This window comes from Phodopus roborovskii, unplaced genomic scaffold, assembly GCF_943737965.1.
Source record: "Phodopus roborovskii unplaced genomic scaffold, PHOROB, whole genome shotgun sequence".
NCBI classification, from domain to species: domain Eukaryota; kingdom Metazoa; phylum Chordata; class Mammalia; order Rodentia; family Cricetidae; genus Phodopus; species Phodopus roborovskii.
The window spans coordinates 2,820,327-2,832,717 of record NW_026125489.1 but is presented as its reverse complement, the minus strand read 5'-3'; positions in this window follow the sequence as shown (position 1 = coordinate 2,832,717).

Here is a 12,391-nt window from a genome sequence, read left to right as displayed (position 1 = left end):
GCTCCCTGGTTCCGAGGCCGGTGTCTCCCTTGATGCTACTCCGGGCCTGAAGCTCCAGCCTCCCTCTGAAGTTGCTTCCTTTGGGGCTGGGATCCGGGCCCCTCAGTGACTCTGCTCTGGACCTGTAGCTCGCACCTATCTCTGACACTGCTCCCATCTGAGGCTCAGGGCTCCCTGGACGATACCTTAAGTGAAACAAGTTTTAAGTGTATGAAAATTCACTTCCTTGGAAAGCAAGGTGAGTGCATAACACATATGTCCCTACCCTCGCCAAGCCTGGCTGTGTCCTTCAGATGTACTTGGGACGAGGAGCAGCAGTGGCAAGGACAAGCATCTGAACGAACATCAGAAAGTCTCCACAGTGGGGTGGCAGGGCAGTGAGCTCCAGAATTTGGAAAGCAGGTGACTAAAAGTGCCCTCTGCCCCTGCGGGCTGGGACAAAGACATGGAAGTCATTTTTGAGAGTGGGGTCGGCAAAGCCTGGACTATAACCATATTAACGTGTCTAAAGGAGTCAGTAGCAGCTGCAGTTGGCCACCAGCAGCAGTGGCAGCGGCGGCGGCCGCGGCGGCGGCGGCGAACCCAGAAACTCAAAGTAAGTGTTGGCAAATGATGTCCAAGAACCTTCCAGGTGTGGCTCTGAATGCTCCTAATTTTGCAGGACCACCCACTACTGGGAGAGAGATTTCATAGGTGGCTTTTAGCCTGATGTCATTACATAGGCAAAGCATATATTAATTCTGTGTGCAGTATGATTTTGTGAAATGTTATCATTTAACTCCCCAATTTAACTCCAGTTTACTTCTCGAGTACAAGAGCAACTCAGCCAGAGGCTGAGTAGTAGACCCATTCCTTGCCCATTTGGAATCCCCAGGGTTTCCCAGGGGGCAGTCAGTGACCCAGGAAAGGCAAGAAGTAGGGGAAGGGCTTTAGCTCTCCTCCCTGAGAGCAATTTCCCTTTCTTCCCAGGCTGGTTATCAGTGAGGATTCTGTCTGGATCAGTGGTTTACCTTGACTCGTGTGTACATTAAAATGTGTTTGAACTAAATTCTCAGTAATTTAGACTCATACTCTGAGGCTCAAAAATGAATTATCCCCGATGATTGCTCATGCACAAGTGCTCATGGCCCAACCATACCTGGTCTTAAAATAACATCTTTCAGACATCATTTCGTTCTCGTTGCAAACAGTTGGCACAGAAGGAGTGAGATTTTGCTTCATCTAGCAAACTGAGGTGTAAAAGAACATTTTGGAGGGCCATGCCTTTAACAAGGGGCTCCATGATCAAAAAGTGGTTGACAATATACAGACAAGATGGTTGATAAAGCCCCCTCTTGTCCATAAAATTTTGTTTCTAGGATCCTACTTTTGCCAGTATTTAACGTCTTCTGGTTGTACAGGAACAGACTTATGCCAGGCCTGGCTACATCCACCTTCTGTTTTCAACATGATCACCTCGCCGCCATCTATCCCCTACCTCTGATTTGTCACTATTAGAGTGTGCTAGAATTATTGGAAGATCACACTAAAAGCTCTTGGGGTTGGCCAAATTCTGGGTCTCCTGTCAGTGTCTTTGGGTTTTGAATCTCAGACATGAATATTTTGACAAAGTTCTACAGTTGCTCTAGATGCTCACCAAAAGTTGTGGACAATAGCTCTACCCTTTTCTATGTTGTTAAGAACTGAATGGGATGGAGAGGCTGCTCTTCCAGAGGACCTGGGTTCAATTCCCAGCACCCACATGGCAGCTCACAACTCTGTAACTCCAGTTCCAGAGGATCTGACACCTTCACAGCAATGCACATAAAATGAATTTAAATAAACTCTTAAAAAAAAGAATTAAATAAGGGAAGAGGAGCATTTCCAAAATCTAGGAATTCTTGGAGACACACTGACACTATACTACAGAAGACATAAACAAGGAAGCCCATTAATGTATAGGTGAACATATAACACTTGATGAAATGGACTAGCTATGCTGACAGGTGCAAGGGGCCATTTGGTAGGCAGACTCATGTTTTTTGTGGCAGGTGTATAAAGATACCATATTCCCAAGAGTAGAGTGAGAAAATCAAGATTAGGATCATTCAGACAAGGTCTTCATAGGCAAATAACTGAAGGTAACAGAGCTAGAATTTGAACACAGGTCTATCTGATTCTAAACCTCATTTTTTAATTGCGTGTGTTGGACCAGTATTAGACAGATAAATGACCTCATGGTAGAGGATACAACCACTGTTAGTTATCCTAGCCTGGCTAGAATATAGATGAATAGGTTGGGCTCACTCAGAATATGGTGGTATGTGTTACCACAAGAAATTCTACCTGCATTCTTCATGTGTGTGATGTGACAGTTTGAATGAGAAAGGTCCCATAGACTCATATGTTTGAAATTTTTGGTTCTTAGTGATTTTGTTTAGGAAGGGTTAAGAGGTTTGACCTTGTTGGAGGAGGTGTGTCACTGAGGGTAAAGGCTTTGAGTTTCAAAAGACACAAGGCCAATTCCAGTCTCTCTCTGCTTCCTACTTGTAGATCAAGATGCAAACTCTAAGCTGTTCCTGATGAAATGTTTTTGCTCTGTCATTATGGGCATTAATCCTCTGAATCTGTTAGCCCAAATTAGACCCTTTCTTTTCTAAGTTGTCTTGGTCATGGTGTCTTACCACAGAGAAGTAACTAAAGCATGTGGGGAGATGTGGCTCATGCAAAGTGTAATATATGTACTTTCAGGAAGAAACGGCGAATGAGTTGCCCTATGACACACATACCAGCCGTTTCATTCTGGAAAGTCTGACCATGCTGCTCTGAGGGAGAAATTCTGGAGACACAGATGCTGCCCACTGATAGCCATGATTGACCCCTTCCCATGCTTTGTAGAGAAATTGATATGCTATATGCTGAATGTGGCCAAATATAATTGACACATCAACAGCCAATCAATCTTCTGTCATTCTTCCCCGAGTAGAATTCATGGCCAGATTATCTATGACTGCTTAGAAGGGCAATATGGTAATTTTCAAAGAACTGATTGTGTTTACATGTGTGTGTATGAATGTGTGTATATGTGTTTGCATCTGCAAGTGTACCTGTGTGTGCTGGTGAGCATTCACGTGTGTTCCCATATGTGTGAAGGCCTGAAGTTGACAAGTGTCTTCCTTAATGGCTCCCTACTTCATTCATTGCTCTCAGATTCTTGTTAGTTTACCTAGCCAGCTTGCCCTGGGGATATCTTGTTTCTGCCTCCTGAATTACTGCCATTTTAAAATAACTGTATTATAATTAAAATTTCCATTTAAAAGTTTTCTGTGGTTGTTTGGATAAGAACGGCCTCCATAGTCTCATGTGTTTGAATGCTTATTCATCACGGAGTGGCACTACTTGGGAAGGGTTAGAAGGATCAAGAGGAACAGCCTTGTTAGAGTAGGTGTGGTCTTGTTAGTGTGTGTCACTGGGGGTGGGCTTTTCGGTTTCAGAAGCCAATGCCATGGTCATCTCTCAGGCTCTGCCTGCAGATTAGGATGTAGCTTTTAGTCATCTCTCCAGCAATATGAGTGCATGTCACCATGCTCCCTGCCATGATGATAGAATACTGACTCTGAAAATGTAAGAAAGCCCCAATTAAATGTTTTCTTTTTGTAAGAGTTGCTGTGGTCATGGTGTCTCTTCCCAGCAACAGAAACCCTAAGTAAGGCAGCATCACACAGATTGATGATTTCAGTACATGTTAGACCTCTGTGACATATACTAATTTAAGTCTAAAATTGAAAAAAAAGGAAATCTACATTCTCATTTTGATTTCCCTACCATGTTGCTATAGAAGATTCTATTACATTTTTAATTTTTTCCACTCTATTTACTTATTTTTGGATGTATCTTCATGCTATGGCATTGTATGTGAATGTCAGAGCCAAACTATAGAAATCAGTTCTTTCTGTCCACCACGAGTCCCTGGGACTAAACTCAGGTAATGGACTTGCAGGCAGGTGCCTTTACCCACTGAGCCATCTTATTAGTGCTATTGTAGAAAAAAATTAAAATACTTCATTTCCTGTGATGTGACTTCTTTTCCTTAAGTTGGAAAGTAACAGTTAAAGTAATTACTTATGATGGATGCTCTTACAATTTCTTTCAGACTCACAGTTCTTCAGTTTCTTTAAATTTACGAATAACAGATTTATTTCTTTGTTTTTGCCTTTTGTTAGGCTTTTAAAATTCTGGTTCTTGAGAATTTCATATATGAAGAAATACTACATTTGCATAATTCCCTCCCTCTCCTTCCAGAGCCTCCTGTGTCTAACTCTTTCTAATATTAATGGCCTCTTATTCTTTATTACTTTTACATATATGCATTAATAATCCATACCATACATATATACTTATAAACATAATCTGCTGTGTTCACTTACTGTTGCTCTTAAGTATATTTATTTAGGGCTGACTGCTTGGGGTTGGAAAACCTATCAGACACTTATCCCTGGAGAAGACTAATTGGCTCTACCTCTCTCAGTAACCAGTAATTGTCTGTATCTCCTCAGCAAGGGGCGGGGCCTTGTGAGCTCCCCCTACCCCCCCCCCCCAGCAGCATTGGCTTATCATTGGGTATTGTCATTTTTTTTCCATGTCTCGTTTAGGAGATTCTATTGTTGATATCTCCTGGTACAGCTTCCATGTCATATATAAAAGACAATATTTTGTGCCTGATGTGCCGACCATCCATCTTTCAGCCCCCTCTTCTTCAGGGTTCCCCGAGCATCCCGTCTGGTGGTTGTGTTGTCGTAGAGTTTTATCCCTGGAACAGGGCATCCTACAATCAATTGTTCCCTGTGGGTTTTTTTTTTTTTTTTTTTTTTTTTTTATCATTTGTGGATTTCTGTAATGGCCCCCATGTGCTGCAAAAAGAAACTGATTTGATGAGGGGTGAGGGCTACATTCATCTGTGGGTATAAAGATAAATTATTATTATGCAGTTAGAAATTACATTGGTTTAGGGAAATGGCAGTCACAGGTTTTTCCTTTAGGACTCTTGGCCTTACCAGCCGCAGATAATAAACTAGGTTGACAGTGTCAGTTATGAATTTTCCCCTCCCACGTGAGCCTTGAGTTCAGGTAGTCGATGGCGGTGACCCCATGGTGCAAGCGCAGCAGCATTACAACTTTTGGATTACCTTGCCATTCTTGTCACCGTTGTTTGTAGGCATCATGGCTGGGTAGGACTATTGACTGCCCTTTTCCCTCAGCCATTTGTAGTGTTCCTTCTGGTACCAGGAGATCTTAGCATCCTCAGAGAGGAGGCATCCGGGTCAGTTCCAGCTTGATTCTCCCAGGTTCTGTGTCTGCAGTGTGTGGTGTCTTTAGCAGTAGGGTCTTAGCTTCAATCTCTAAGAGGCAGCCAAGGGCAATGGCAAGAACCTGTATTGTTTTGAGGTACTTCTCTGGCCAGCAAGTTGAAAGGAGGTTTTCCATGCCTGACACAGGGATTTTTTGCTAAATGGCCTTTGTAGGGAGCATTGTCAGCCCAAGTATGTATGTGTGTATGTATGTATATGTATGTACATATGCATACACATATATATGTGTGTGTATATATGTGTATATATATATATGTATGTATATATGTGTATATATACGTAATGATTCCTCATGACCTTTTCAAACCTTAGTATTATTTATCCCTCCCTTCCCCTCTTGAGGTAACTCTCACTCCCTACCCCATGTTCCCCCTTTGTAGAGTTATTTCATTTTAAAACACGTGTGTTGTTTACCCCAGGACTCAGAACTGGGCCTGGGACACAGTAGATGCATGGTGTGTATTTTCTAAGCGAAGGAATTATAGTATATTTGACACAGTTTGAGTTTGTATCCAAGTCTGTATGATCTCAAAATCCCCTGTCTTATCTGTTCCGCTGATTGTTTAATTGAATATGACTACAGAGGTAATGATTCTGAGACACTAAGAAGTCCTGGTTGCTCTAACATCAATCATGTCTATCATTATTTCCATGTTTGAGATGCTTTAACCTGTTAGATCCCCGCCTATGATTGCTTGTCATCCCTAAACAATGGTGGGTCCCTCCAAATAATGCAGGAAAGGTTGAGTAGAAGGTGATCACAGCGCCAGCAGGTAAACCACTGGTACAAACAGGTGCATTCTCAGACAGAAACAGCCATGGGATGGAGAAATGAAACAGGTGGGTGAAATGTCCTTCATGGTAAGTGGCCAGAGAGCCTTCAGAGAGAGACCTACAGAGGATGCTAGAATGATGCACATCCCTCTGTATGACTCCAAAGTGGAGAGACAGTGTACAGCCAGACCACTTAGATCCTCACATCCTGAATAGAGGTCAGACTTCAGTAAAGCCAGAATGCCTAGTTCTTAATCAACCACGAAGCCCACCAGGCATTCTCTTCTGTTGATGCTGTATTTCAATACATTCATTTGAGGCAAACTCTGTACGTGTGTGTTTGAGCGTTTTATGCTACCGTTCCCTCCCTCTGGGAGTCACTCTTCCCCCATGCGTGGCTGTTTTTGCATTAGTGTGTTAAGAGAGCAGGATTGTAAGAGGTGGAATTGACAGTAGAGGAAGCCACCATGGTTGCTCTGAGAACTCGGCAGAAGTGTCGAGTCAGCCGGCTCAGCTGTCGGGTGGGACCTGCCGGGAGAGCCTGTTGCTCTGCAGCCTGAATTCATTCCAGTGTCTCTGGTCCCACGGTGGTTTATGACCAATGACTGATACCCACTCTTCTCTCTCTTGGTCCCCTAATCTTGGAACTCATTCCTTGTGCCCAATGGTCCAATGCCCTAGCTTAGTATCTGGATGACTGCGCGAACAGAAATGGCAATAAAATATATATGTGATATAACAGTTTAAAATGCAATACCCTTTAGAGAGGGCTTTTGGGCAAGTAAAATTCCCCCTAAACCATTTCAAATCTTTTGGAATATTTGAGGCTTTTCTGCTCCCTTTGCACCTTCGTGAGAGGCCAACAAATATTGTAAGGATATGTGCTGGCCCTGCTCACTCCTGTATTGCTCCAGAATCCACTTCACAGCTCAGCGCTATGCCGTAATGTTCCCGATTAACTACATTAATGGGAGAAGGCAGAGGCATGGGTAATCTAATATAGATAGCAACTTATGAATATGCATGTGTTTGATGTGCTGGAAAACTGCTTTGACATGCAGAGCAGAGTACTGACTGCTGATGAAGATGAGGGGGAAAGATGTCCAGCATCCAGAGGCTGAAGAGACAGCTCAGTGGTTAAGAGGGCTTGTTCTCCTCCAGAGTACCAAAGTTCAGTTCCCAGTGCCTGCCATTCTAGCTTTAGAAGATCAGGCTTGCTCTTCTGGTCTACTAGCACACAGGTGTGTACACACATACATACACACAAACAAATAATAAAATAAACCTTAAAACTATGTGACTTATTCAGTACTATACAGCCCCCCCAAACTGATATTACTTAAAAGATGCTAATTTTTAATAGAAAGATCTGTGGGAGTGGTCTGCCAGACTAACCAGAGGAGCTGGCTTAGAGGAAGAGGCTGTAAATGAGGTGGAGGAATGTCTTATAGGATCTGGGAGAGGCTGGCATTTAGCTTTATCCATCCAAACATGATTCAGAGGATGAGGCCTCAGCAGAAAGCCTACCTTAAGCTCAAGTGACTGACTGTCCCACGAGGAGGCAGGTAGAACACAGGGATGGAAAATCTGAACAGTTGATGCTGAGACGTTCAGATCTTCAACATCCCATCACCCTCTTCTAGACAAGCAGAATCTGGCCCTCATGGCAAGGGATGAGAATGAGCAGTGTATGGTAGGCTATTGGGTCAGGATGATAGGGAGTCAGACAGGAGGATCCAAACTCAACACGAGTGAAAGTACTTGGTGCTGATGCCGGGCATGCTATGAACCCGAATGTGAAGCCAGAAGAATCATGGCTACAGATAAGTAGGAGATTGTGCTGTTATCCCTTTAATGAGCTTTCCTGTGATCTCAGCCATAATTAAAGGACAAAAATAGGGACAGGAAAGTTGTTACTTGTGTTTAAAAAAAAAAAGTCTGTTTTCCAGTTGCAGGATGCTATGTAGCATAACCAATTACTGCTGCCCAAGTTAAAGCCATGGAGTTACAGGCTGTGGGTTGATTGTTTGTCCCCTGATTGACCAAGAGTTGACGTGGGATAGAACTAGATGCACATTATTTTGATTTCACTCTTTAGCTTCACTGCCAGGTGTGTAGATGGGTGATAGAGGAGCTAGATGGAGCGTGTGTAGTGGAGGAGGTCTCCATGGGCAGGAGCTGAGAGGATGATTGGGTATGCAAATTTTACATGTGTCTTCTTGGTGATTCAGAGAGGGGATGTCTATAGCGTGGTAAACGATAGGCTGATGGATTTATTCAAGGAGAAACCACTTACATCAGAAACATATGACCGCCGCAGGTTCCGGGCCCAAGGGTGCCTCCAGATGCTCTCTGTCTCCGACCACGAAGAGGGCGAGCTGAGGTCCAGGGCCCCAGACCTAGTCCCTCCAGGTCACACACCCTGCACCTGTCCCCATGCCCCCAATGGGCGTGGCCAGTGCAACAGGTTCCGGCGGGGTGGATATCCCAGCTACAGATGCCCTCTGGGAGGTACTCTGCAAAAGAAAGCTGGCTGGGCTACTTTGGTAACCCGTGTTTTGTACTTCTCGATAGATGCGTGCGTGGCACCGAAAATCTAGCCTCTGGTGTGTATTAACACACGAAATGAACAGCCCCGTGGCATTTGCGGGCCTCGTGTCACCCACCTCCAAGTCCTACTTCGTGAGACCCAGCCCTCCAATCCTTTCTCCGCACTTTCCAAGCGGAAAAGAATTAATTTGGATTTCTCCTTCCTCCGCTTTGTACGTCCATTTCTGAAAGATCGCTGCTGGGGAGTTGTGATTAGGAGAAGCGCTGTGACTTTACGGCCAAAGGGCTAAAAAAATAGATTGGGAAGAACCGCTTCATGAGGATGCCGACGCTGTTTTTGTAAGAGTCTAACCTCCATTTGCTAATACCAGCCTGTGCTATCACCTGAGGCTGGGGCCTCAAAGGTAAATTGCACAAATGGGGAGGAAGCATATGAAGAAATAGGAGCAGAGCTTTTGTGTTTGGGTCCATCTGGAGGGTGGAAATCCTGAGTTCGTGAGGGCAGGTGTAAGGGTTTGTAAGCCCACGGGTGATAGGGTCTGTGCAGGCTCGCAGAGTCAGGCTACTTCTAAGACTCTGTCTTCAATCATCTGCAGCGTTCACACTTGGTGAAACCATCGATTAAACCTCTACTCAAAGTTTTCTTTACTTGTGATTTCTCACCAGCACATTGCTGGTCACTAATCTCCTGCTGTCAAAATCCGCTTTCAGAAGTGGCCCAGCAACTCAATTCTGAGTATTGATCATTGGGCAACTGCTAATTGCTATAGCTTAGGATTGGGGTGGAGATTGAAAAACGGGGGGGGGGTCTGTTTATCCTTGCCATGCAGTCTTATAAAAAAAGCCCACTTTAAAATGTTGGAACTGGAATGATTTGTTTGCATTCTAGGGGAGGTTGTCTTTGGGTGGCATCAATGTGGCTTCATTCACTTATTTCCTGTTTTGTTTTAGCTTATCAGCTCTCTCTTTGTAGGAAGGGGTCGTACTTCTGAAATAAGATTACTCTCTTTGATACTAGGCAACCACCTTTTCTCTAGAGCACATTTTCATAGAACCAGGAGGCTGTATTTCCCTCTGGCCTTACATGTGTGGAGGCAAAGGACCAGAAACGGATCTGTATGGAAATTTTCATGACAAAAATCTTTCCCTTGTTGGTTAATCTAGTGGCAGAAATGTGAAAATTTCGTGGCCAATAAGAAAGGGTTTTGTTTGTCTTGGCAACCTGCAGGCTCAGCCTTTGTGGGATGGCCACTGAGGCACAGGGAGACAGTTCAGTTGCAATGCTTTGCTTCTGGGAGAAGAGGCTACTGAGCGACCCTGTGACTGCATATATACAGAAGGACATCCCCCATCAGCCTGTGTTAATCCCTTGGGACTGGAAAGTAACTCACATCATCACACAGTGATTTATGGATGCTCACTGCAATTCTCTTGCTTGCTCTTGACCCTCAGTGTATGTATTCCCTATCCCAATGCTCAGTAGGTATGAACAACATACAGATGTTGAAACTCTGGCACACTATTCCTTGGTTTAACCCTAACCCTTTCTCTAGGAGAAGGTCATGTGTCAAATTTCTGGAATGGACCCAGCCCATGTCCATGCTCTGGGACAATAGCATCATGTGTGCCAGTTTAAAGTGTGGAATGAGCTTTATACAAGCTCATTTATACAAGATTAACAGAGTCTTGATCCCAATTCTTCACAAACCACAGCTGAAACATGCCATCTGGACTTACATAGAGAAGCTAGTGAATGCTGAGCCACCTAGTGGAGACAGGGCATGTTTCTGGAGGGAGAGGGGAGGAGATGTGGAGGGATACATTAGCCAAGAGAGTGGGAGCTACAGATGAACTTGTCTCTCCCGCCTCTCCCGGAGGACAGAAGGATGAAGAAGATTTAACAGATTTCCTTATCACATACTCTAGACCAGTGATTCTCAGCCTTCCTAATGCTGTGACCCTTTAAAACAGTTCCTCATCTTATGGTGACCACTAGCCATAACATTATTTCACTACTACATCATAACTGTAGTTGTGCTCCTGTAAATATTTGGTATGCTGCCCCTGTGGAAGGGTCGTTTGACTCTCATAGGGTTACAACCCACAGGTTGAGAACCACTGCTTTGGAGGTTAAATAGTGGTACCCTAGGTAATCAGAGCTGACCCGGGCTTGAGACAAAGCCTGCTTGGACAGCATCATTAAAGGTACACATTGCAAAGTAACAGAAACCGAGGGTTTCTGCTCACAGTAACCCCCCTGAAAATCAGTAGAAAAAGAACACACTCCAGGTGACCAGTTTAATGTGCTTCAGCAAACAAAACAAAAAACCCAAAATGTTGTATCCATGATTTTTTATTTCAAATATGAAAATATGTAAATATATTTAACAATAAGATTGAAAATCTAGGCATGTTTGGGGTAGATTTCCATGTAACATCAGAACTAATCCAAACAGAGGGCTTTGAAATTTTTCATTTCACTGCTATAAATGCACACAGGCCTTGAGCAACAGATCCCAGAAGGAGTGGTGTTGAGATGCAGATAAGGCTGTTCATACCTACTGAGCATTGGGGCCCACAGAATATTCATGGCAGACTGCTCAATGACAGAGTTACTGGGGTAAATAAAAAAAAATCTTCACTATGTAGGTCAGTTCTTATAAATGAGAAGTCTGATTTAGACAATATGTCTGAAATGTGATTATTCGTTCAGATGCTTTTACTCACCAAACATACATCTAATGTTCGCAGGCATCATGTCTGGCCCTGGGAAAAATGATGGTTTATGATGTTTTGTCTGTTGGCCCATGTGAAGGATTTTACATAAACTCATGAAGTCATTGAGGCTCCCCAGGCTTCTCTTTTGCAAAACACTTGGGTGCTGGGTGCATGCCTATAATCCCAGCACTCTGGATCTGGAGGCAGGAGCCCCAGGCTAGCATGAGCCAGGTAAGACCTGGTCTCAAGACACAAAAGGAGGGTGAGGATTTTTTTTAAGTTCTAGGAAATTTGTGAAATAAGTTTTTTTAAGGCTACAGAAGATGGCCGAAAGTTGATGCACCATTTGGGCACTCCTTTTGCTTAAGATGCTGCCTTGAGTTGCAAAGAGACATCTGTGTCTCTGTCTCTCAGGCAAAGGAACCAGGGAGGAGAGCTGCCGAGGTTCAGTGGTGGTGCCATGGATTAGCTATGGCCCTTTGCTCACCTATTCCGATTAACCATTTCTAACACAGAGCTTCCAGTCAGGCTTGGGTTGGGATGACCTCCCACAAGGCAAGGGGAGGTTGGGATGGGTAGTCTTTAGGCTGGGAGCATGGCTGCCTTCAATCAGTTGGGTCCTAAGAGCCAGGATGAAGTAGAGAGTGGATAACTCACTGTATATAAAATAGCAATCACACTAGACCATTCAGGCAGGCAAAGGAAATTTTACTCAAGATCATGGGACAGGAGGAAGAGAAGGAACTGGACCTTGCTACAGCGTGTTGGAGGACTCTCAAGCATGGCTGATCTGATGGAAGCTACCAGCAGCCTTGGGAGGGAGGCTAGCTGACTGATTGCTACCACCAGTCCTTCTGTGGCAAGCTCCTGTATGTCCACATTATAGAAGCTCCTAGTTTCGTCACTAGGGATGGCTCTGATGTCTTTGAGATATGCATCCCTGAGCTCAGGACTGGCATCTCAGAGGGCAGGAGAGAGAATATGCAAGTGTGAGGGTTTTA